Source organism: Misgurnus anguillicaudatus, chromosome 22, assembly GCF_027580225.2.
Source record: "Misgurnus anguillicaudatus chromosome 22, ASM2758022v2, whole genome shotgun sequence".
Lineage (NCBI taxonomy): Eukaryota > Metazoa > Chordata > Actinopteri > Cypriniformes > Cobitidae > Misgurnus > Misgurnus anguillicaudatus.
The window spans coordinates 4598288-4624701 of record NC_073358.2 but is presented as its reverse complement, the minus strand read 5'-3'; the positions used below and the strand labels follow the sequence as shown (position 1 = coordinate 4624701).

Sequence of the window (26414 nt, the reverse complement as noted above, 5' to 3'; positions counted from 1 at the left end):
CTGTCAGATTGTCCTACTAGTATAAATTAAACAGGTAGGATGACATGAAAATGCAAAATGCTGTTAGATTGTCCTACTAGTATAAATTAAACATGGAGGATAACCTGACTGTACCAAATGCTGTCGGGTTGTCCTACTAGTATAAATAAACATGGAGGATAACCTGACTGTACCAAATGCTGTCGGGTTTTCCTACTAGTATAAATTAAACATGGAGGATAACCTGACTGTACCAAATGCTGTCGGGTTGTCCTACTAGTATAAATAAACATGGAGGATAACCTGACTATACCAAATGCTGTCAGATTGTGCTACTAGTATAAATTAAACAAGTAGGATGACCTGAAAGTGCGAAATGCTTTCAGATTATCCTACTTTTTTTGGCCCACCACCACCCCCCCTCTTCGGAGGACAACTTTATTTTTTAATAGAGCAAATTATCTACACAATATGTTACAATACAGACATTAGATTTATATACACATTGCATTATTTGTCCTACCATAACCATGCACCCAGTTTAGTAAGACCCTAGGTATATAATGAGAGGAGGGATTATAGTACCACCTACAGAGTAGGGAGGATAACCTGACAAAATGCTTTTAGATTGTCCTACTAGTATAAATTGAAGAGGTAGGATGACCTGAAAGTGTGGTTATCTGTCGTCATCATCATCTGTTTACCTAAAAGGAAAGGAAAGTTAATCGTCTTGTTATATCTGGGACATTAAAAAAGTGTAAGTGCTGAGATTACTGTGTTTATCAACCAATCATCTTCTGCAGATCTACATCATCTGCTGTTTAACTGCTAGTTTAAATTAAACAGGTAGGATGACATGAAGGTGCAAAATGCTTTCAGATTGTCCTAATATTATAAATTAATCAAGTAGGATGACCTGAAAGTGCTAAATGCTTTCAGATTGTCTTACTAGTTTAAATTAAACAGGTAGGATGACCTGAAGGTGCACAATGCTTTCAGATTGTCCTACTAGTATAATTAAACATGGAGGATAACCTGACTGTACCAAATGGTGTCGGGTTGTCCTACTAGTATAAATAAACATGGAGGATAACCTGACTGTACAAAATGCTGTCAGATTGTCCTACTAGTATAAATTAAACAGGTAGGATGACCTGAAAGTGCAAAATGTTTTCAGATTGTCCTACTAGTATAATTAAACATGGAGGATAACCTTACTGTACCAAATGCTGTCAGATTGTCCTACTAGTATAAATTAAACAGGTAGGATGACCTGAAAGTGCAAAATGCTGTCAGATTGTCCTACTAGTATAATTAAACATGGAGGATAACCGGACTGTACCAAATGCTGTCAGGTTGTCCTACTAGTATAAATAAACATGGAGGATAACCTGACTGTACCAAATGCTGTCAGATTGTCCTACTAGTATAAATAAACATGAAGGATAACCTGACTGTACAAAATGCTGTCAGATTGTCCTACTAGTATAAATTAAACAGGTAGGATGACCCGAAAGTGCAAAATGCTTTCAGATTGTCCTACTAGTATAATTAAACATGGAGGATAACCTGACTGTACCAAATGCTGTCGGGTTGTCCTACTAGTATAAATTAAACAGGTAGGATGACCTGAAAGTGCAAAATGTTTTCAGATTGTCCTACTAGTATATATTAAACAGGTAGGATGACCTGAAGGTGCACAATGCTTTCAGATTGTCCTACTAGTATAATTAAACATGGAGGATAACCTGACTATACCAAATGCTGTCGGGTTGTCCTACTAGTATAAATAAACATGAAGGATAACCTGACTGTACAAAATGCTGTCAGATTGTCCTACAAGTATAAATTAAACAGGTAGGATGACCTGAAGGTCCAAAATGCTGTCAGATTGCCCTACTAACATAAAACAAACAGGTAAGACGACCTGAAAGTGCAAAACGCCTTCAGATCGTCCTACCATTATAAGTTAAACAGGCAGGACGACCCGAAGGTGCAAAATGCTTTCAAATTGTTTAATTTAAACAAGTAGGACAGGTAGGATAACCTGACTGTACCAAATGCTGTCGGGTTGTCCTACTAGTATAAATAAACATGGAGGATAACCTGACTCTACCAAATGCTGTCAGATTGTCCTACTAGTATAAATAAACATGAAGGATAACCTGACTGTACAAAATGCTTTCAGATTGTCCTACTAGTATAATTTAACATGGAGGATAACCTGACTGTACCAAATGCTGTCGGGTTTTCCTACTAGTATAAATTAAACATGGAGGATAACCTGACTGTACCAAATGCTGTCAGATTGTCCTACTAGTATAAATAAACATGGAGGATAACCTGACTGTTCCAAATGCTGTCACATTGTCTTCCCAGCTAACAGAAAAAAGTTCTAAGAACGTTCCCTGAAAGTTCTTTACGTTCCCAAAAACGTTCTGCCAACGTTAAAAGTGTCCAGTTTTCTTGACGTTCTAAGAACGTTTTTGTGTTGTCTCAACGTTAGAGGAATGTTACATTTTACCATTTTTAAACGTTATGACAATGTCATGTTTTAATGTTCACACAATGTTTAAAACAACAACTGTTTATTATATTGACTTGTTTAATTGTTATGTAAATGATAGAGAAACATTGCATTTTATTATATTTATTTTTTATATTTATATTATTTTATTATATTTATTATATATTATATATTTATAATATATTATATATCTATTATATATAAGTTTAGATGTTGATGTTTTGTTTCATTTTAAGTCACCATTATTGTGATTAGTGTTCATTTTAGTTGGGCTCTTGAGCCTTGTCTTTTGCTTGCTAGTTTTTTCCTGGTTGTGTTAACTTTTTGTTAATACACCACATTTGTTATGAACATGTTAAGTTAGTAGTGTAATTTTGTGGTGTGGTGGTTGGTACATAATGGTAAAAAATCATCCCTAATTAATTTACTAATCAAAAGTTTATTTTCTGTCAATAATGTAAATGAGATCCAGCTCTTTCACAGCAGTTTGTCATTAAGGAGTTTAAGAAACTTTGGACAAAAAATATCTGCTGTATAACTGGGATGCACAAACATCAAGAATCAGACTATGAACCTCAACCATGGTGACAAAGAAAATTGGAAAAAAAAATCATTATTTATCCATGCTGCAGTGCATGCTGGGAGTCCTGAATGAGATTTGTAATTTGTTAATACCCAGCATGCATTGCAGCATGAAGTTTTTCATTTGGTTGTCACCATGGTTGAGATTCGTGGTCTGGTTCTTGGTGTTTGTGCATCCCAGTTGTACGGCGGGTGTTTTTTGTCCAAGGTTTCTGGAACTCCTTGGTGACAAACTGCTGTGAAAGTGCTGGATCTCATTTACATTTTTGACAGAAAATAAAGTTTTGATTAGTAAATGAATTAGGGATGATTTTTTGCCATTGTGTACCGGCCACCACACCACGGAATTGCACTGCTGGCTTGGCATGTTCGTAGCAAATGTGGTGTATTAACAAAAAGTTAATACAACCAGAACAAATGTGGTGTATTGACAAAAGGTTGATACAATCAGGGAAAAAACTAGCAAGCAAAAGACAAGGCTCAAGAGCCCAACTAAAATGAACACTAATCACAATAATGGTGACTTAAAATGAAACAAAACATCAACATCTAAACTTATATATAATAGATATATAATATATAATAAATATATAATATATAATAAATATAATAAAATAATATAAATATAAAAAATAAATATAATAAAATGCAATGTTTCTCTATCATTTACATAACAATTAAACAAGTCAATATAATAAACAGTTGTTGTTTTGAACATTGTGTGAACATTAAAACATGACATTGTCATAACGTTTAAAAATGGTAAAATGTAACATTCCTCTAACGTTGAGACAACACAAAAACGTTCTTAGAACGTCAAGAAAACTGGACACTTTTAACGTTGGCAGAACGTTTTTGGGAACGTAAAGAACTTTCAGGGAACGTTCTTAGAACTTTTTTCTGTTAGCTGGGTTACTAGTATAAATTAAACCGGTAGGATGACCTGAAAGTGCAAAATGTTTTCAGATTGTCCTACTAGTATAAATTAAACAGGTAGGATGACCTGAACGTGCAAAATGCTTTCAGATTGTCCTACTAGTATAATTTAACATGGAGGATAACCTGACAGTACCAAATGCTGTCGGGTTTTCCTACTAGTATAAATTAAACATGGAGGATAACCTGACTGTACCAAATGCTGTCAGATTGTCCTACTAGTAAAAATAAACATGGAGGATAACCTGACTGTACCAAATGCTGTCACATTGTCTTACTAGTATAAATTAAACAGGTAGGATGACCTGAAAGTGCAAAATGTTTTCAGATTGTCCTACTAGTATAAATTAAACAGGTAGGATGACCTGAACGTGCAAAATGCTTTCAGATTGTCCTACTAGTCTAATTTAACATGGAGGATAACCTGACTGTACCAAATGCTGTCGGGTTTTCCTACTAGTATAAATAAACATGGAGGATAACCTGACTGTACCAAATGCTGTCAGATTGTCTTACTAGTATAAATTAAACAGGTAGGATGACCTGAACGTGCAAAATGCTTTCAGATTGTCCTACTAGTATAATTTAACATGGAGGATAACCTGACTGTACCAAATGCTGGCGGGTTTTCCTACTAGTATAAATAAACATGGAGGATAACCTGACTGTACCAAATGCTGTCAGATTGTCCTACTAGTATAAATTAAACAGGTAGGATGACATGAAAATGCAAAATGCTGTTAGATTGTCCTACTAGTATAAATTAAACAGGTAGGATGACCTGATTGTGCAAAATGCTTTCAGGTTGTCCTACTAGTTTAAATTAAACAGGTAGGATGACCTGAAGGTGCAAAATGCTTTCAGGTTGTCCTACTAGTATGAATTAAACAGGTAGGATGACCTGAAGGTGCAAAATGCTTCCAGGTTGTCCTACTAGTTTAAATTAAACAGGTAGGATGACCTGAATGTGCAAAATGCTTTCAGGTTGTCTTACTAGTTTAAATTAAACAGGTAGGATGACCTGAAGGTGCATAATGCTGTCAGATTGTCCTACTAGTATAATTAAACATGGAGGATAACCTGACTGTACCAAATGCTGTCGGGTTGTCCTACTAGTTTAAATAAACATGGAGGATAACCTGACTGTACCAAATGCTGTAAGATTGTCCTACTAGTATAAATTTAACAGGTAGGATGACCTGAAAGTGCAAAATGCTTTCAGATTGTCCTAAATTAAACAGGTAGGATGACCTGAACGTGCAAAATGCTTTCAGATTGTCCTATTAGTATAAGTTAAACAGATAGTATGTCCTACTATTATAATTTAAACAGCTAGGATGACCTGACTGTACAATATGCTGTCAGGTTGTCCTACTAGTGTAAATTAAAGAGGTAGAATGACCTGACTGTACCAAATGCTGCCGGTATGTCCTACTATTATAAATTAAACAGCTAGGATGACCTGACTGTACAATATGCTGTTAGGTTTTCCTACTATTTTCAATTAAACAGGTAGGATGACCTGAAAGTGCAAAATGCTGTCAGATTTTCCTACTAGTATAAATTAAACAGGTAGGATGACCTGAAGGTGCAAAATGCTTCCAGGTTGTCCTACTAGTTTAAATTAAACAGGTAGGATGACCTGAAGGTGCAAAATGCTGTCAGATTGTCCTACTAACATAAAACAAACAGGTAGGATGACCTGAAAGTGCAAAATGCTTTCAGATTGTCCTACTAGTATAATTAAACAGGTAGGATGACCTGAAGGTGCAAAATGCTTTCAAATTGTCCTACTAGTATAAATTAAACAGGTAGGATGACCTGAAGGTGCAAAATGCTTTTAAATTGTCCTACTAGTATAAATTAAACAGGTAGGATGACCTGAAGATGCAAAATGCTTTCAGATTGTCCTACTATATTCAATTAAACAGGTAGGATGACCTAAAGGTGCAAAATGCTTCCAGGTTGTCCTACTAGTTTAAATTAAACAGGTAGGATGACCTGAAGGTGCACAATGCTGTCAGATTGTCCTACTAACATAAAACAAACAGGTAGGATGACCTGAAAGTGCAAAATGCTTTCAGATTGTCCTACTAGTATAAGTTAAACAGGTAGGATGACCTGAAGGTGCAAAATGCTTTCAAATTGTCCTACTAGTATAAATTAAACAGGTAGGATGACCTGATGGTGCAAAATACTTTCAGACTGTCCTACTATATTCAATTAAACAGGTAGGATGACCTGAAGATGCAAAATGCTGTCAGATTGTCCTACTAGTATAAATTAAACAGGTAGGATGACCTGAAGGTGCAAAATGCTTCCAGGTTGTCCTACTAGTTTAAATTAAACAGGAAGGATGACCTGAAGGTGCAAAATGCTGTCAGATTGTCCTACTAGTATAAATTAAACGGGTAGGATGACCTGAAAGTGCAAAATGGTGTCAGATTGTCCTACTAGTATAAATTAAACAGGTAGGATGACCTGAATGTGCAAAATGCTTTCAGGTTGTCCTACTAGTTTAAATTAAACAGGTAGGATGACCCGAAGGTGCAAAATGCTGTCAGATTGTCCTACTAGTATAAATTAAACAGGTAGGATAACCTGAAAGTGCAAAATGCTTTCAGATTGTCCTACTAGTATAAGTTAAACAGGTAGGATTGTCAGGTTTAAAATACTTATGAACCTTAAAGGAATATTCCATTTTCTTAAAAGAAAAATCCAGATAATTTACTCACCACCATGTCATCCAAAATGTTGATGTCTTCCTTTGTTCATAACTTGAAATTATGTTTTTTGAAGAAAACCTTGCAGAATTTTTCTAATTTTAATGGACTTTAATAGAACCCAACATTTAATACTTAACTCAACACGTAACGGTTTTTTTCAACGGAGTTTCAAAGGACTATAAACAATCCCAAACGAGGCATAAGGGTCTTATCTAGCGAAACGATTGTCATTTTTGACAAGAAAAATAAAAAATATATACTTTTAAACCACAATTTTTCGTCAAGGTCCGGTCCAGCCCGATCTAACGTAAATGCGTAGTGACGTAGGGAGGTCACGTGTTACATATATAAAACGCACATTTGCGGACCATTTTAAACAATAAACTGCCACAAAGATATTAATTAGTATCAGTTGACATACAACAACGTAGGAACGGTCCTCTTTCTCAACACATGTAAACACTGGGGCGGAGTTTCGCGTTGGTCCTCTGTGACCTCTCGACGTGCTGACGTATTGCGGTGACGTAGTGGGGTCAGCTGGCGCATCACGACCGGATCTACACGACGAGAAGTTGTGCTTTAAAAGTGTATATTTGTTGTTTTTGTTGTCGGAGGTGACGGTCGTTTCGCTGGATGGGACCCTTGTGCCTCGTTTGGGATTGTTTGTGGTCCTTTGAAACTCCGTTGAAAAAAACTGTTAAGTATTGAATTAAGTATTAAATGTTGGGTTCTATTAAAGTACATTAAAATTAGAAAAATTCTGCAATGTTTTCTTCAAAAAACATAATTTCTTCTCGACTGAACAAAGAAAGACATCAACATTTTGGATGACATGGTGGTGAGTAAATTATCTGGATTTTTCTTTTAAGAAAATGGACTAATCCTTTAACAAAAATAAGACACACTCAGACCACGAATGGGGTAGTAATATTCTGCAGGGAGTACCCAGATTGAGATGTCTCATCAGGAAACATTCAACTGTCCCTCGACTTGAGGCTCCCTGCGGGACTGTAATTATTTAGGTTTTAATCACTGGTTCACTCCGTTCATTCCGAAGGTCGAAACCTCACAGACTTTCACAATTGTAACAACATCACACATTTAATAGGATTAAATAGGATTGATTACATTTTTCCAAAATAAGATAGTAACTTGATGATGCAGCTTGATGATGCAGTTACCAAAGGTCATATGATAACAAAAGAACATTGTACGCACTATTTTACCGTGGCAGTTTTTCTAAGTAGACTTAATATGATTCTAAGCAAATTATTATATATTCATAAATCTAAACCATTGATTATACATTTATAAATGGTAACATAAAACATTCAAATATGTAATAAGAAATACATTTTTTCCAACATTCCCTCCTGTTTATCATTTATAATGTCGTTTTACTTCGGGTTGTAACCGGGTGTGCCTCATAAGCCTTGAAAAGTGAAGCCTCTGGCTCTTTGATCGCCCCCTGGTGGCTGGCTGCAGTACAAGTCATAACCCCGCCCTCTCGATTCAAATGAATGGGACTATGCTCTAAATAAAAAAAATATTTACACTTCCAATAAAGGTTTTCGAAAGATGGTTTTGGTCCTTTCAAGTAGTTGTCATCACACTGATATATGTTCAAGTGTTCATTTTTGTGATAAGTTTCATTTTAGCTTGTAATTTGATGCTATAGAAACGGGGCGTGTCGTTATGATTGGAGTGGTTGAATTGGCCGCGCGAGCGTTTGGGCGGAAGTTTGATACCGCGGCTCCGCCTCTGGCTTCACGGACGATTCCTTCTGCGCATGCCTCGGCTCCAAACTGACGTTTTTATGTAACATGGCGGCGACCGTGGTCGGACATTTTTGGCTTCAATTCATTACAATGGTGGAGCAGATAATATTGGAACTAATATTTTCAACAGTTTCTCCCACCAAGATCCTCCAAACAACCATTGCGTCATATAACCTCAGTTTTACATAGTCCTTTTCCATGGCATCGCGCAACTTTGTGACATTGTTGTTGGCCTGTTCAATAATTGCCCCGTCTGCATCATGCGCAGGAATGAAACTGCAACAACTTGCTCCGATAATCCCGCAGACACCTCCGAGGGAGGCGGTCAACTGGTCACGCACCATACGGTCTTCAAGTTCCATCATACATGTGCATGATGTGACAGTTCTGCTCTGGAACTCTTCCAAGGTAGCCGTTGACAACACCCAATGTTAGATTATTTTCAAAACAGATGAACTTTGTTCTTGGTGAAACATGAATAGGACAATACATTCTAACACTTACATCTTCTGGCAGGTTCTTAAGGTTCTTAAAAGTCAGTGTGTTTAAATCCACTGGAGGTGGCAGGCGATACTTTAAAATGGCATTCAAAAGTACTGGTGTATATGCAGATGTCAAACACTCAGGAAACAAATCGTTGGTATTCAATACCGGTTCTGGTTCCACATGCGGATTCTTTCCTGACTTGGGCATCTTTGAACAAACGTAGCAGTTTGTGTGATTTCCACTCCGTGCGACGTACTTCACATAACGATACCACATATTGATCTCGTAGGTGTTCTGGTAGTTTCCATTCTGTTGATCCATTCCTCTTTCTTGACTACTCCATTCCTCTCAGTTTCTCCTCATTCTTTTGTTGTTTCTCTTCGTCCCACCAGGGTCTACCTCACACACCAGCACGATTGCCAGGATTACGATGAACATCTTCAAACTGTCAGCCATTTTTCTTCTGCTCTGTAGGCTCCTAAAACGGCGGAAAAGGGATCAGTTGGTTTCTTCACTAGGTTTGAGATGGCCAGCTAATCTGAGTATCTCTATACGATACACAGCCTACTAAAAAGGCTGCCCCCCTTTGTAGCCTAGTTTTCCCCACTAGTCCGCATCCAGGGTTGAGCTTTCCAGAGCTTTCAGTCTCTTGATGTGGCTGAGATGTATCTACAAAGGTCTTTCTGCAATCTTCACTGCTGTAGGTGTGGTAATAAAGACCTGATAGGGACCGTCCAACTTCGGGCTGGACCAGGTTTTTTTTGTTGGATGACTTTGATGAAAACGTAATCATCTGGTTTCACAGCTGCTTCCCTTCAGTGTAATAAATGAAAATGACCATTGGCCTGAATTTTTCAGCAAATTTCTTGAAGGCCGCCGTCATATATTTCTGCGAAAAAATAAAAACAAAACAAAACAAAAAAAACGCTCCATGGCCAAAAAACAACTTTGTTTAAACAGATTTGTTAGGAAATATCTTGTTTTGACTATTGCTAGAAAATAACTAGTTTTGACTCCCATAGAAACTAAAGAAACCATTAGGCGACCAAAACAGCACAAGCTAAACATTTGCCCCCCACCCCATATCTTCATCATGAGGTGGCCCCCTCGTCACTAAAGTTCTTCTCATGACTCTATCCCACATCTCATGTCTAAGATTTGGGGAGTATAATAAATGAATGAAAAATGTTGGTGGGGCATGTACCATTTGTATAAAAATATCCAGCTAAATTACTTGGTTTGTCTGAAGCAATTCCAAACAGCCATGATTGTGACTGTGTATAGATATTATACAAACATAAAGTGTTGATGAATACTTAGACAATCTGTCACTTAAAAATTCCAATTTGATTGTTCCAATAATGTTTATCTTTTGTGGACAAAACGGGAAATGAAAGGCAAAATCACAAAAAACATGTGAATTGATTCATTAGCTATTAATTAATGATTGCCTCATTAGCAACTAATGAAGAGTCTGTCTGATTAATATATTAGTTCATATATGAATTATTATTAATTTAAATATGTAATTGTGGATTAATTCCATCATCACTTATTTTATGAACTAATAGTGTTAATTAATTTATTAATTACCACAATGAGCCAAAGCCTTATAATACAGGTAAACTAACATGCATTAATAATACATTATTAATTACGGCATTAGTAGTGTGTTAATTAATACTATTTCTAAATAATGAGTTAATAATGATGTGCCTCAACAAGTAAAGTCACAACATAATGATATATTTGCAAACCATTAGCTAATGATTAATTAATAATGAAAGACCATCACTGGAGTTTATAAAAGCTATTTATTAAACACTGGTGGTTTCCAAAAACATTGCCAAAAACACATTTCCATAACACACTACATTTAATCACAACATTAAAACATTTAAAAAATAATATAAATTGAAATAATACAAAAAGAACACTGATCAAAATTAGACAACACTTTCAGTTACCTCACAGATATCTGTGCTAATACATAAAACATGTACATTTTTAAATCCAACCGTTTCAGTCTGTCAGTCGTACAAGTGGATGGTAACAGACTCTGGTAGACAGAAAAACATGCACACAGGCTCGGGACGACACATCGATGTCCTAAGACACGAAACGATTGGTTTGTGTGAAAAAACGAAGAGAATTTATATAATTTTTAACCTCTAATACAACACTATCCCCAGAGCAACACGTGCCATCACATCTCCGTTTTATTTATTTTCCACATCACTGTCTTATTCATCTAATGTTTAATGGCAGGTTGCGAAACAACTTCATAGGTGCATACCGCCACCTACTGTATCGGGAGCCCCGTATAGTTTATAAGCGCCATCATGCCGTGCACCCAGTACAGTAGGGGGTGGTATGCACCTATGAAGTTGTTTCGCAACCCGCCATTAAACATTAGATGAATAAGACGGTGAAGTGAATCCACGTGTTGCTCTGGATAGTGTAAAAAAATGAATAAAGGAAAAAAAATGTATATAAATATAAATACTGTTTGGTTTTTCACACAAACCGATCGTTTAGTGTCTTAGGACATCGATGTGTCGTCACGAGCCACAGGGTTTAATTTGGATTTGTCTGTGCAGGTTTTTTTTCTCTATCAGAGTTTGTTACCATCCACTTGTACCACTGACAGACTGAAACGGTTGGACTTAAAAATTTACATTTGTGTTATGTATTAGCACGGGTGCCAGATTAATACGGATAACTGTGTTCTTTTTATATTATTTCATTTTATATTATTATTTTTAAATGTTTTAATGTTGTGTTTAAATGTAGTGTGTTATGGAAATGCGTTTTTGGCAATGTTTCTGGAAACAGTGTTCAACAAATAGCCCTTATAAATTCTAGTGATGGTCATTAATTATTAATTAATCATTAGCTAATGGTTTGCAAATACATCACTATGTTGTGACTTTACTTGTTGAGGCACATTATTAACTCATTATTTAGTAATAGTATTAATTAACACACTACTAATGCTGTAATTAATAATGTATTTTACCTGAATTATAAGGCTTTGGCTCATTGTGGTAATTAATAAGTTAATTAACACTATTAGTTTATAAAATAAGTGATGATGAAATTAATCCACAATTACATATTTAATTAATAATAATTCATATATGAACTAATATATTAACCAGACAGACTCTTCATTAGTTGCTAATGAGGCAATCATTAATGAATAATGAATAGCTTAAATAATCATTAGTAATACATTAATTCAGTATTATCTGTGCATTAGTTAAGCATGAGTTCATGATTATTTGTGCACCCTTATTGTAAAGTGTTACCGTTTGTCCCACTAGTATAAATTAAACAGGTAGGATGACCTGAAAGTAAAAAATGCTTTCAGATTGTCCTAATATTATAAATTAAACAGGTAGGACGACCCGAACGTGCAAAATGCCTTCAGGCCGTCCTACTAGTCCGAACCAAACAGGTAGGACGACCCGAAGGTGCAAAATGCCCCCAGGCCGTCCTACTAGTCCGAATCAAACAGGTAGGACGACCTGAAGGCGCAAAATGCCTTCAGATCGTCCCACTAGTACAACCCAAACAGCTAGGATGACCTGACTGTACAATATGCTGTCAGGTTTTCCTACTAGTGTAAATTAAAGAGGTAGGATGACCTGAGTGTACAAAATGCTGTCAGATTGTCCTACTAGTATAAGAGTCTCCGTACCGGATTTTCTATTTGGGTTTACTCCCATAGCCTTTGACCAGACAAGGCCAACCTGCAAGGCAGCAGGAAACTCATGGAAGGCGGGGTCATTCATTTCCCGTGCAGATGGGAGGCATCTGCCCACTGCCCACGATTGTGCTATTAGTATAAATTAAACAGGTAGGATGACCTGAAGGTGCAAAATGCTGTCAGGTTGTCCTACTAGTTTAAATTAAACAGGTACGATGACCTAAAGATGCAAAATGCTTTCCGGTTGTCCTACTGGTTTAAATTAAACAGGTAGGATGACCTGAAGGTGCAAAATGCTTTCAGGTTGTCTTACTAGTTTAAATTAAACAGGTAGGATGACCTTAAGATGCACAATGCTTTCAGATTGCCCTACTAGTATAATTAAACATGAAGGATAACCTGACTGTACCAAATGCTGTCGGGTTGTCCTACTAGTATAAATAAATGTGAAGGATAACCTGACTATACCAAATGCTGTCGGGTGGTCCTACTAGTATAAATAAACATGGAGGATAATCTGACTGTACCAAATGCTGTCAGATTGTCCCACTAGTTTAAATTAAACAGGTAGGATGACCTGAAGGTGAAAAATGCTTTCAGGTTGTCCTAGCAGTTTAAATTAAACAGGTACGATGACCTGAAGGTGCAAAATGCTTTCCGGTTGTCCTACTAGTTTAAATTAAACAGGTAGAATGACCTGAAGGTGCAAAATGCTTTCAGGTTGTCCTACTAGTTTAAATTAAACAGGTAGGATGACTTGAAGGTGCAAAATGCTTTCAGGTTTTCCTACTAGTTTAAATTAAACAGGTAGGATGACCTGAAGGGGCAAAATGCTTTCAGATTGTCCTACTAGTTTAAATTAAACAGGTACGATGACCTGAAGATGCAAAATGCTTTCCGGTTGTCCTACTAGTTTAAATTAAACAGGTAGGATGACCTGAAGGTGCAAAATGCTTTCAGGTTGTCCTACTAGTTTAAATTAAACAGGTAGGATGACCTGAAGGGGCAAAATGCTTTCCGGTTGTCCTACTAGTTTAAATTAAACAGGTAGGATGACCTGAAGGTGCAAAATGTTTTCAGATTGTCCTATTAGTATAAGTTAAACATGGAGGATGACCTGAAGGTGCAAAATGATTTCAGATTGTCCTAAGTCAAAGTCAAGTCAAAGTTTATTTATAGAGCACCTTTTTAAAACAGCAGGTGTTCACCAAAGTGCTGTACATACAGTATAAAATAAACAGAAAATTAAAAGCATAAAATAAATATAAGATAAAAAATTAAAAACACAATAAAATAAAAATACAATAAAATATCCAATAAAGACAACAGTAATCAGTAATACACACTTAAAAATAACTCCTAACAAGTAGCTCTCATACTGCGTTATATGCTGCACTATACAAATATGTTTTTAAATAAGATTTAAAAACAGTAAGTGAAGGTGCCTGCCTAATGTACAAAGGTAAATTATTCCATAGTTTCGGGCCCGCTACTGCAAAGGCACGTTCACCTCTGCTCTTCAATCTTGCATTGGGGGAGACTAAAAGCAGCTGCCCAGCAGACCTAAGTGCTCTAGATGGAGCATATGGCTGTAATAGATTTGAAATGTATTTTGGAGCATTGTTGTTTAATGATTTAAAAACTAAAAGTAAAATCTTGAAATCAATTCTAAAAGGAATGGGCAACCAGTGAAGAGAAGCTAAAATAGGTGTAATGTGGTCTCGTTTACGTGTCCCAGTTAATAAACGTGCAGCTGCATTTTGTACCCTCTGCAAGCGTGTTAGGGATGTCTTATCAATGCCCACATAGAGACTATTACAATAGTCCAGACGGGATGATATAAAAGCATGGATGACCCTCTCAAAATCAGTGAAAGATAAAAATGACTTGACTTTAGATAATTGCCTTAACTGATAAAAACACGATTTAACTACCAAATTAATCTGTTTATCTAGTTTAAAGTCACCGTCCATTAAAACACCCAGGTTTTTTACAACGGGCTTCACATATGACTTTAAGTCACCCAGATCTACATCGGGGGTATTGATGGTTCCACCAGGTTTAAACAAAATGATTTCAGTTTTATCTTCATTAAACTTTAAGAAATTGGAGGCCATCCAAGCTTTAACCTCCTCAAGACATCTCAACAAAGGTGCTATAGAGTTTGCATTGTTTCGTTTCAAAGGTAGATAGAGTTGCGAGTCATCTGCGTAACAGTGAAACGAAATGCCATGTTTCCTAAATATGGACCCTAAAGGTAATATATATAAAGAAAATAAAATGGGTCCAAGAATGGAACCCTGAGGGACTCCACATACAAGAGATGCAGTAGAAGACACAAACTCCCCAAGGCGTACCGAAAAAGTTCTATCACCCAGATAAGATCTAAACCACTGTAACGCAGCACCCTTTATACCAACACAATGCTCAAGGCGAGAGATTAGAATATTGTGATCTATGGTGTCAAATGCAGCGGTAAGATCTAATAGCATAAGAATAGCATAGTTACCTGCATCAGTGGCCATTAATAAATCATTGTAAACTTTTAACAGGGCCGTTTCTGTGCTGTGAAGTGATTTAAAACCAGATTGATAAAGTTCTTGCAAGCCATGTAAGTCTAGAAAGGACAGTAATTGTTTAAAAACTACTTTCTCCAATATTTTAGAAATGAACGGGAGTTTCGAAATGGGTCTGAAATTTGCAAGAACCGATGAATCCAGGTTAGGTTTTTTCTTCAGGGGTTCCACTACTGCGTGTTTAAAATGTAAGGGTACAATTCCATTAATGAGACTACTATTTACAATCATTTGTATGTTAGGGCCAAGGGTTTCAAAAACCTTTTTTAGGAAAACTGGGGAGATGATGTCTGAGGGACAAACAGATGGATTCATTGTGTCAATGATGTCTTTTAAACCCGCAAGAGACACTGGCTCAAATTGATTAAAAACAAAAGAGCACATAGAGAACGAAGACATTTCAGCAGAAGGATGAACAATATTGCCTCTAACAGTCACAATCTTGTCAATAAAAAACTGCAAGAAGTTTTCGCATGTTTCTTTGGAAAATTCCAAACTCATTTGTTGAGGTGTATTTAACACAGAATTAATCGTGTTAAACAGAACACGAGGTTTATGAGCATTATTTGCGATGACATTTGAGAAATACTTAGACTTTTCCATTTTTACAGTTTTCTGATATTTAAACAAACTGTCTTTCAAGATACCAGATGAAACCTGCAGCCGATCTTTTTTCCACTGGCGTTCAGCTCTCCTGCACTCATGCCTAGCAGCACGGGTAATGTCATTTAACCATGGTTCAGATTTTGGCTTAGCAGGAATAGTCCTGAAAGGGGCAGCAATGTCAAGTGCATTCTCACAATCAGTATAAAATAATGATGTTAACTCATCAGTATTATACTGCTGAGTGGACACTGAGAAGGCCATATTTGTGCTATTAAAAACATCAGTAAACAGATCTGCAGTTAAAGAGTTAAACGAGCGACAGCGACGAGCAGGGGCACATGGTTTAGGACTACAGGAACAAGGAATCTCGAATAACACAGGCATGTGGTCAGAAAAAGTAGCATCACAAACATTGATATTGTTAACAGGTAAACCACACGATAAAACCAGGTCCAAAGTGTGTCCATGCTCATGTGTAGAGCTAGTCACAAACTGCATCAAGTTAAATGACTCCGTGAGATTTAAGAAGTCTTTAACCAATGGCTTGGAGGGACAACAGATATGGATGTTAAAATCTCCCACAATTAAAATTCTGTCATACTTCGGCATGATTTCAGCCAGGAAATCTGAAAAGTCGTTTATGAAGTCCTTATGGTATTTAGGAGGACGATAGATCACAGCGCAAAGCACTGGGTCAGGTTGTTTCAGCTCAAATACAATCAGCTCAAAGCTTGAGTAGAAGTTGCACATCATACGCCGGCATTTTAATTGTTCCTTAAAAACAATCACAATTCCTCCACCTCGTCCTGTAAGTCGTGGAGAGTTAAAAAAGTTACAGTTTAAAGGTAAAACCTCTGAAAAGGGGCTTAACTCGCCCTCATTCATCCAGGTTTCAGTCACGCACATTAGATCCAAGTTATTTGAGGTGTAAAAGTCATTTAAAATAAAGGTTTTATTTACCAGCGATCTGGCGTTTACCAAAGCAATCCTGGCCGGAGCTGGGTTATTTGTAATCCGGGGCTCACGATCCAACACCCGTAAGCACGTTGTGTTAACTCCACCTCTCCGAAAGCGGGGAGACAATGAACGGGGAGCCGTGGACTCCATGTCGGCGTCGACCACCGGTACCAGCCAGGTGTAAACAGGATCCAAAGAACGCATGGAAATATAGATGCAGCCATCTTTCTGATACTCCGCTAATATTCTACGGAGATTGCGGGAAACTGCCAGCCGAGTTTTAATTTTTAACAGCAGGCCGCCACGTTTCCCACGACGTTTATGTCGCCTTTTCTTCCGAGCAGGAAACGGCGTTCGGCAGATGTAGGCAGGTAACTCGTGCAGATGAGGTGAGGTTTTCGATCCACCAGAATTATAAATTAGCATATTTGATCTAATGTTTAGCAGTGTCTGGCGATCATACACCAGTAGAGAGTCCACATTGTTAAAAGTAGTTAGTAAAAACGACACAAACACGATTAGGACTAGAGACAACAGACGGCCTGCCACACACACTGGCGCCATCTTGTTTAAGTGCCCATTCACTAGTCCTAATAGTATAAATTAAACAGGTAGGATGACCTGAACGTGCAAAATGCTTTCAGATTGTTCTACTAGTATAAGTTAAACAGGTAGGATGACCTGAAGGTGCAAAATGCTTTCAGGTTGTCCTACTAGTTTAAATTAAACAGGTAGGATGACCTGAAGGTGCAAAATGCTTTCAGGTTGTCTTACTAGTTTAAATTAAACAGGTAGGATGACCTTAAGATGCACAATGCTTTCAGATTGCCCTACTAGTATAATTAAACATGAAGGATAACCTGACTGTACCAAATGCTGTCGGGTTGTCCTACTAGTATAAATAAACATGGAGGATAATCTGACTGTACCAAATGCTGTCAGATTGTCCCACTAGTTTAAATTAAACAGGTAGGATGACCTGAAGGTGCAAAATGCTTTCAGGTTGTCCTAGCAGTTTAAATTAAACAGGTACGATCACCTGAAGGTGCAAAATGCTTTCCGGTTGTCCTACTAGTTTAAATTAAACAGGTAGGATGACCTGAAGGTGCAAAATGATTTCAGGTTGTCCTACTAGTTTAAATTAAACAGGTAGGATGACCTGAAGGTGCAAAATGCTTTCAGGTTGTCCTACTAGTTTAAATTAAACAGGTAGGATGACCTGAAGGGGCAAAATGCTTTCCGGTTGTCCTACTAGTTTAAATTAAACAGGTAGGATGACCTGAAGGTGCAAAATGCTTTCAGATTGTCCTACTAGTTTAAATTAAACAGGTACGATGACCTGAAGATGCAAAATGCTTTCCGGTTGTCCTACTAGTTTAAATTAAACAGGTAGGATGACCTGAAGGTGCAAAATGCTTTCAGGTTGTCCTACTAGTTTAAATTAAACAGGTAGGATGACCTGAAGGGGCAAAATGCTTTCCGGTTGTCCTACTAGTTTAAATTAAACAGGTAGGATGACCTGAAGGTGCAAAATGTTTTCAGATTGTCCTATTACTATAAATTAAACAGGTAGGATGACCTGAAAGTGCAAAATGCTTTCAGGTTGTCCTACTAGTTTAAATTAAACAGGTTGGATGACCTGAAGGTGCAAAATGCTTTCAGATTGTCCTACTAGTATAGATTTCAAATGTAGGATGACCTGAATGTGCAAAATGCTTTCAGATTGTCCTACTAGTATAAATTAAACATGGAGGATAACCTGACTATACCAAATGCTGCCGGGTTGTCCTACTAGTATAAATTAAACAGCTAGGATGACCTGACTGTACAATATGCTGTCAGGTTGTCCTACTAGTCTAAATTAAAGAGGTAGGATGACCTGACTGTACAAAATCCTGTCAGATTGTCCTACTAGTATAAGGGTCTCGGTACCGGATTTTCTATTTGGATTTACTCCCATAGCCTTTGACCAGACAAGGCCAACCTGCAAGGCAGCAGGAAACTCATGGAAGGCGGGGTCGTTCATTTCCCGTGCAGATTAGAGGCATCTGCCCACTGCCCACGATTGTGCTATTAGTATAAATTAAACATGTGGGATAACCTGACTGTACCAAATGCTGTCAGATTGTCCTACTAGTATAAATTAAACATGAACGATGTCCTGAAGGTGCAAAATGCTTTCAGTTTGTCCTACTAGTTTAAATTAAACAGGTAGGATGACCTGAAGGTGCAAAATGATTTCCGGTTGTCCTACTAGTTTAAATTAAACAGGTAGGATGACCTGAAGGTGCAAAATGCTTTCAGGTTGTCCTACTAGTTTAAATTAAACAGGTAGGATGACCTGAAGGGGTAAAATGCTTTCCGGTTGTCCTACTAGTTTAAATTAAACAGGTAGGATGACCTGAAGGTGCAAAATGCTTTCAGATTGTCCTACTAGTTTAAATTAAACAGGTACGATGACCTGAAGATGCAAAATGCTTTCCGGTTGTCCTACTAGTTTAAATTAAACAGGTAGGATGACCTGAAGGTGCAAAATGCTTTCAGGTTGTCCTACTAGTTTAAATTAAACAGGTAGGATGACCTGAAGGGGCAAAATGCTTTCCGGTTGTCCTACTAGTTTAAATTAAACAGGTAGGATGACCTGAAGGTGCAAAATGTTTTCAGATTGTCCTATTACTATAAATTAAACAGGTAGGATGACCTGAAAGTGCAAAATGCTTTCAGGTTGTCCTACTAGTTTAAATTAAACAGGTTGGATGACCTGAAGGTGCAAAATGCTTTCAGATTGTCCTACTAGTATAGATTTCAAATGTAGGATGACCTGAATGTGCAAAATGCTTTCAGATTGTCCTACTAGTATAAATTAAACATGGAGGATAACCTGACTATACCAAATGCTGCCGGGTTGTCCTACTAGCATAAATTAAACAGCCAGGACGACCTGACTGTACAATATGCTGTCAGGTTGTCCCACTAGTCTAAATTAAAGAGGTAGGATGACCTGACTGTACAAAATCCTGTCAGATTGTCCTACTCGTATAAGGGTCTCGGTACCGGATTTTCTATTTGGATTTACTCCCATAGCCTTTGACCAGACAAGGCCAACCTGCAAGGCAGCAGGAAACTCATGGAAGGCGGGGTCGTTCATTTCCCGTGCAGATTAGAGGCATCTGCCCACTGCCCACGATTGTGCTATTAGTATAAATTAAACATGTGGGATAACCTGACTGTACCAAATGCTGTCAGATTGTCCTACTAGTATAAATTAAACATGAACGATGTCCTGAAGGTGCAAAATGCTTTCAGTTTGTCCTACTAGTTTAAATTAAACAGGTAGGATGACCTGAAGGTGCAAAATGATTTCCGGTTGTCCTACTAGTTTAAATTAAACAGGTAGGATGACCTGAAGGTGCAAAATGCTTTCAGATTGTCCTACTAGTATAAATTAAACATGGAGGATGACCTGAAGGTGCAAAATGTTTTCAGATTGTCCTATTAGTATAAGTTAAACATGAAGGATAACCTGACTGTACCAAATGCTGTCAGATTGTCCTATTACTATTAATTAAACAGGTAGGATGACCTGAAGGTACAAAATTATTTCAGGTTGTCCTACTAGTTTAAATTAAACAGGTAGGATGACCTGAAGGTGCAAAATGCTTTCAGATTGTCCTACTAGTATAAATTAAACATGGAGGATAACCTGACTGTACCAAATGCTTTCAGATTGTCCTACTAGTATAAATTAAACAAGTAGGATGACCTGAAGGTGCAAAATGCTGTTAGATTGTCCTACTAGTATAAATTGAAGAGGTAGGATGACCTGAAGGTGTGGTAGTCTGTCGTCGTCATCATCTGTTTACCTACAAGGAAAGTAAAGTTAATCGTCTTGTTATATCTGGGACATTAAAAAAAGTGTATGTGCGGAGATTACCTGTGTTCATCAACCAATCATCTTCTGCAGATCTATATCATCCGCTGTTTAACTGCTTGGTTAAATTAAACAGGTAGGATGACCTGAAGGTGCAAAATGCTTTCAGATTGTCCTACTAGTATAAGTTAAACGGGTAGGATGACCTGAAAGTGCAAAATGCTTTCAGATTGTCCTACTAGTATAAGTTAAACATGGAGGATAACCTGACTGTACCAAATGCTGTCAGATTGTCCTATTACTATAAATTAAACAGGTAGGATGACCTGAAGGTGCAAAATGCTTTCAGGTTCTCCTACTAGTATAGATTTAAAATGTAGGATGACCTGAAGGTGCAAAATGCTTTCAGATTGTCCTACTAGTTTGAATTAAACAGGTAGGATGACCTGAAGCTGCAAAATGCTTTCAGATCGTCCTACTAGTATAAGTTAAACATGGAGGATAACCTGACTGTACCAAATGCTGTCAGATTGTCCTATTACTATAAATTAAACAGGTAGGATGACCTGAAGGTGAAAAATGCTTTCAGATTGTCCTACTAGTTTGAATTAAACAGGTAGGATGACCTGAAGGGGCAAAATGCTTTCCGGTTGTCCTACTAGTTTAAATTAAACAGGTAGGATGACCTGAAGGTGCAAAATACTTTCAGATTGTCCTACTAGTTTAAATTAAACGGGTACGATGACCTGAAGATGCAAAATGCTTTCCGGTTGTCCTACTAGTTTAAATTAAACAGGTAGGATGACCTGAAGGTGCAAAATGCTTTCAGGTTGTCCTACTAGTTTAAATTAAACAGGTAGGATGACCTGAAGGGGCAAAATGCTTTCCGGTTGTCCTACTAGTTTAAATTAAACAGGTAGGATGACCTGAAGGTGCAAAATGTTTTCAGATTGTCCTATTACTATAAATTAAACAGGTAGGATGACCTGAAAGTGCAAAATGCTTTCAGGTTGTCCTACTAGTTTAAATTAAACAGGTTGGATGACCTGAAGGTGCAAAATGCTTTCAGATTGTCCTACTAGTATAGATTTCAAATGTAGGATGACCTGAATGTGCAAAATGCTTTCAGATTGTCCTACTAGTATAAATTAAACATGGAGGATAACCTGACTATACCAAATGCTGCCGGGTTGTCCTACTGGTATAAATTAAACAGCTAGGATGACCTGACTGTACAATATGCTGTCAGGTTGTCCTACTAGTCTAAATTAAAGAGGTAGGATGACCTGACTGTACAAAATCCTGTCAGATTGTCCTACTAGTATAAGGGTCTCCGTACCGGATTTTCTATTAGGATTTACTCCCATAGCCTTTGACCAGACAAGGCCAACCTGCAAGGCAGCAGGAAACTCATGGAAGGCGGGGTCGTTCATTTCCCGTGCAGATTAGAGGCATCTGCCCACTGCCCACGATTGTGCTATTAGTATAAATTAAACATGTGGGATAACCTGACTGTACCAAATGCTGTCAGATTGTCCTACTAGTATAAATTAAACATGAACGATGTCCTGAAGGTGCAAAATGCTTTCAGTTTGTCCTACTAGTTTAAATTAAACAGGTAGGATGACCTGAAGGTGCAAAATGCTTTCAGGTTGTCTTACTAGTTTAAATTAAACAGGTAGGATGACCTTAAGATGCACAATGCTTTCAGATTGCCCTACTAGTATAATTAAACATGAAGGATAACCTGACTGTACCAAATGCTGTCGGGTTGTCCTACTAGTATAAATAAATGTGGAGGATAACCTGACTGTACCAAATGCTGTCGGGTTGTCCTACTAGTATAAATAAACATGGAGGATAATCTGACTGTACCAAATGCTGTCAGATTGTCCCACTAGTTTAAATTAAACAGGTAGGATGACCTGAAGGTGCAAAATGCTTTCAGGTTGTCCTAGCAGTTTAAACTAAACAGGTACGATCACCTGAAGGTGCAAAATGCTTTCCGGTTGTCCTACTAGTTTAAATTAAACAGGTAGGATGACCTGAAGGTGCAAAATGATTTCAGGTTGTCCTACTAGTTTAAATTAAACAGGTAGGATGACCTGAAGGGGCAAAATGCTTTCCGGTTGTCCTACTAGTTTAAATTAAACAGGTAGGATGACCTGAAGGTGCAAAATGCTTTCAGATTGTCCTACTAGTTTAAATTAAACAGGTACGATGACCTGAAGATGCAAAATGCTTTCCGGTTGTCCTACTAGTTTAAATTAAACAGGTACGATGACCTGAAGATGCAAAATGCTTTCCGGTTGTCCTACTAGTTTAAATTAAACAGGTAGGATGACCTGAAGGTGCAAAATGCTTTCAGGTTGTCCTACTAGTTTAAATTAAACAGGTAGGATGACCTGAAGGGGCAAAATGCTTTCCGGTTGTCCTACTAGTTTAAATTAAACAGGTAGGATGACCTGAAGGTGCAAAATGTTTTCAGATTGTCCTATTACTATAAATTAAACAGGTAGGATGACCTGAAAGTGCCAAATGCTTTCAGGTTGTCCTACTAGTTTAAATTAAACAGGTTGGATGACCTGAAGGTGCAAAATGCTTTCAGATTGTCCTACTAGTATAGATTTCAAATGTAGGATGACCTGAATGTGCAAAATGCTTTCAGATTGTCCTACTAGTATAAATTAAACATGGAGGATAACCTGACTATACCAAATGCTGCCGGGTTGTCCTACTAGTATAAATTAAACAGCTAGGATGACCTGACTGTACAATATGCTGTCAGGTTGTCCTACTAGTCTAAATTAAAGAGGTAGGATGACCTGACTGTACAAAATCCTGTCAGATTGTCCTACTAGTATAAGGGTCTCGGTACCGGATTTTCTATTTGGATTTACTCCCATAGCCTTTGACCAGACAAGGCCAACCTGCAAGGCAGCAGGAAACTCATGGAAGGCGGGGTCGTTCATTTCCCGTGCAGATTAGAGGCATCTGCCCACTGCCCACGATTGTGCTATTAGTATAAATTAAACATGTGGGATAACCTGACTGTACCAAATGCTGTCAGATTGTCCTACTAGTATAAATTAAACATGAACGATGTCCTGGAGGTGCAAAATGCTTTCAGTTTGTCCTACTAGTTTAAATTAAACAGGTAGGATGACCTGAAGGTGCAAAATGCTTTCAGGTTGTCTTACTAGTTTAAATTAAACAGGTAGGATGACCTTAAGATGCACAATGCTTTCAGATTGCCCTACTAGTATAATTAAACATGAAGGATAACCTGACTGTACCAAATGCTGTCGGGTTGTCCTACTAGTATAAATAAATGTGGAGGATAACCTGACTGTACCAAATGCTGTCGGGTTGTCCTACTAGTATAAATAAACATGGAGGATAATCTGACTGTACCAAATGCTGTCAGATTGTCCCACTAGTTTAAATTAAACAGGTAGGATGACCTGAAGGTGCAAAATGCTTTCAGGTTGTCCTAGCAGTTTAAACTAAACAGGTACGATCACCTGAAGGTGCAAAATGCTTTCCGGTTGTCCTACTAGTTTAAATTAAACAGGTAGGATGACCTGAAGGTGCAAAATGATTTCAGGTTGTCCTACTAGTTTAAATTAAACAGGTAGGATGACCTGAAGGGGCAAAATGCTTTCCGGTTGTCCTACTAGTTTAAATTAAACAGGTAGGATGACCTGAAGGTGCAAAATGCTTTCAGATTGTCCTACTAGTTTAAATTAAACAGGTACGATGACCTGAAGATGCAAAATGCTTTCCGGTTGTCCTACTAGTTTAAATTAAACAGGTACGATGACCTGAAGATGCAAAATGCTTTCCGGTTGTCCTACTAGTTTAAATTAAACAGGTAGGATGACCTGAAGGTGCAAAATGCTTTCAGGTTGTCCTACTAGTTTAAATTAAACAGGTAGGATGACCTGAAGGGGCAAAATGCTTTCCGGTTGTCCTACTAGTTTAAATTAAACAGGTAGGATGACCTGAAGGTGCAAAATGTTTTCAGATTGTCCTATTACTATAAATTAAACAGGTAGGATGACCTGAAAGTGCCAAATGCTTTCAGGTTGTCCTACTAGTTTAAATTAAACAGGTTGGATGACCTGAAGGTGCAAAATGCTTTCAGATTGTCCTACTAGTATAGATTTCAAATGTAGGATGACCTGAATGTGCAAAATGCTTTCAGATTGTCCTACTAGTATAAATTAAACATGGAGGATAACCTGACTATACCAAATGCTGCCGGGTTGTCCTACTAGTATAAATTAAACAGCTAGGATGACCTGACTGTACAATATGCTGTCAGGTTGTCCTACTAGTCTAAATTAAAGAGGTAGGATGACCTGACTGTACAAAATCCTGTCAGATTGTCCTACTAGTATAAGGGTCTCGGTACCGGATTTTCTATTTGGATTTACTCCCATAGCCTTTGACCAGACAAGGCCAACCTGCAAGGCAGCAGGAAACTCATGGAAGGCGGGGTCGTTCATTTCCCGTGCAGATTAGAGGCATCTGCCCACTGCCCACGATTGTGCTATTAGTATAAATTAAACATGTGGGATAACCTGACTGTACCAAATGCTGTCAGATTGTCCTACTAGTATAAATTAAACATGAACGATGTCCTGAAGGTGCAAAATGCTTTCAGTTTGTCCTACTAGTTTAAATTAAACAGGTAGGATGACCTGAAGGTGCAAAATGCTTTCAGGTTGTCTTACTAGTTTAAATTAAACAGGTAGGATGACCTTAAGATGCACAATGCTTTCAGATTGCCCTACTAGTATAATTAAACATGAAGGATAACCTGACTGTACCAAATGCTGTCGGGTTGTCCTACTAGTATAAATAAATGTGGAGGATAACCTGACTGTACCAAATGCTGTCGGGTTGTCCTACTAGTATAAATAAACATGGAGGATAATCTGACTGTACCAAATGCTGTCAGATTGTCCCACTAGTTTAAATTAAACAGGTAGGATGACCTGAAGGTGCAAAATGCTTTCAGGTTGTCCTAGCAGTTTAAACTAAACAGGTACGATCACCTGAAGGTGCAAAATGCTTTCCGGTTGTCCTACTAGTTTAAATTAAACAGGTAGGATGACCTGAAGGTGCAAAATGATTTCAGGTTGTCCTACTAGTTTAAATTAAACAGGTAGGATGACCTGAAGGTGCAAAATGCTTTCAGGTTGTCCTGCTAGTTTAAATTAAACAGGTAGGATGACCTGAAGGGGCAAAATGCTTTCCGGTTGTCCTACTAGTTTAAATTAAACAGGTAGGATGACCTGAAGGTGCAAAATGCTTTCAGATTGTCCTACTAGTTTAAATTAAACAGGTACGATGACCTGAAGATGCAAAATGCTTTCCGGTTGTCCTACTAGTTTAAATTAAACAGGTAGGATGACCTGAAGGTGCAAAATGCTTTCAGGTTGTCTTACTAGTTTAAATTAAACAGGTAGGATGACCTTAAGATGCACAATGCTTTCAGATTGCCCTACTAGTATAATTAAACATGAAGGATAACCTGACTGTACCAAATGCTGTCGGGTTATCCTACTAGTATAAATAAATGTGGAGGATAACCTGACTGTACCAAATGCTGTCGGGTTGTCCTACTAGTATAAATAAACATGGAGGATAATCTGACTGTACCAAATGCT

The 26414-nt window shown here is 37.7% G+C and overlaps 1 long non-coding RNA gene across 2 annotated transcripts in view; it reads right to left on the bottom strand.

Moving 5' to 3' along the window:
- Positions 1-210: 210 nt before the first annotated feature.
- Positions 211-26414, bottom strand: part of LOC129440914 (uncharacterized) — a 54881-nt gene continuing 28677 nt past the window's right edge. The window contains exon 4 of one of the 2 annotated variants that reach the window (XR_012365508.1): positions 211-683. This is a non-coding gene — a long non-coding RNA (uncharacterized lncRNA). The remainder of the gene's footprint in view (positions 684-26414) is intronic. The other variant, XR_012365507.1, reaches the window with a different exon arrangement.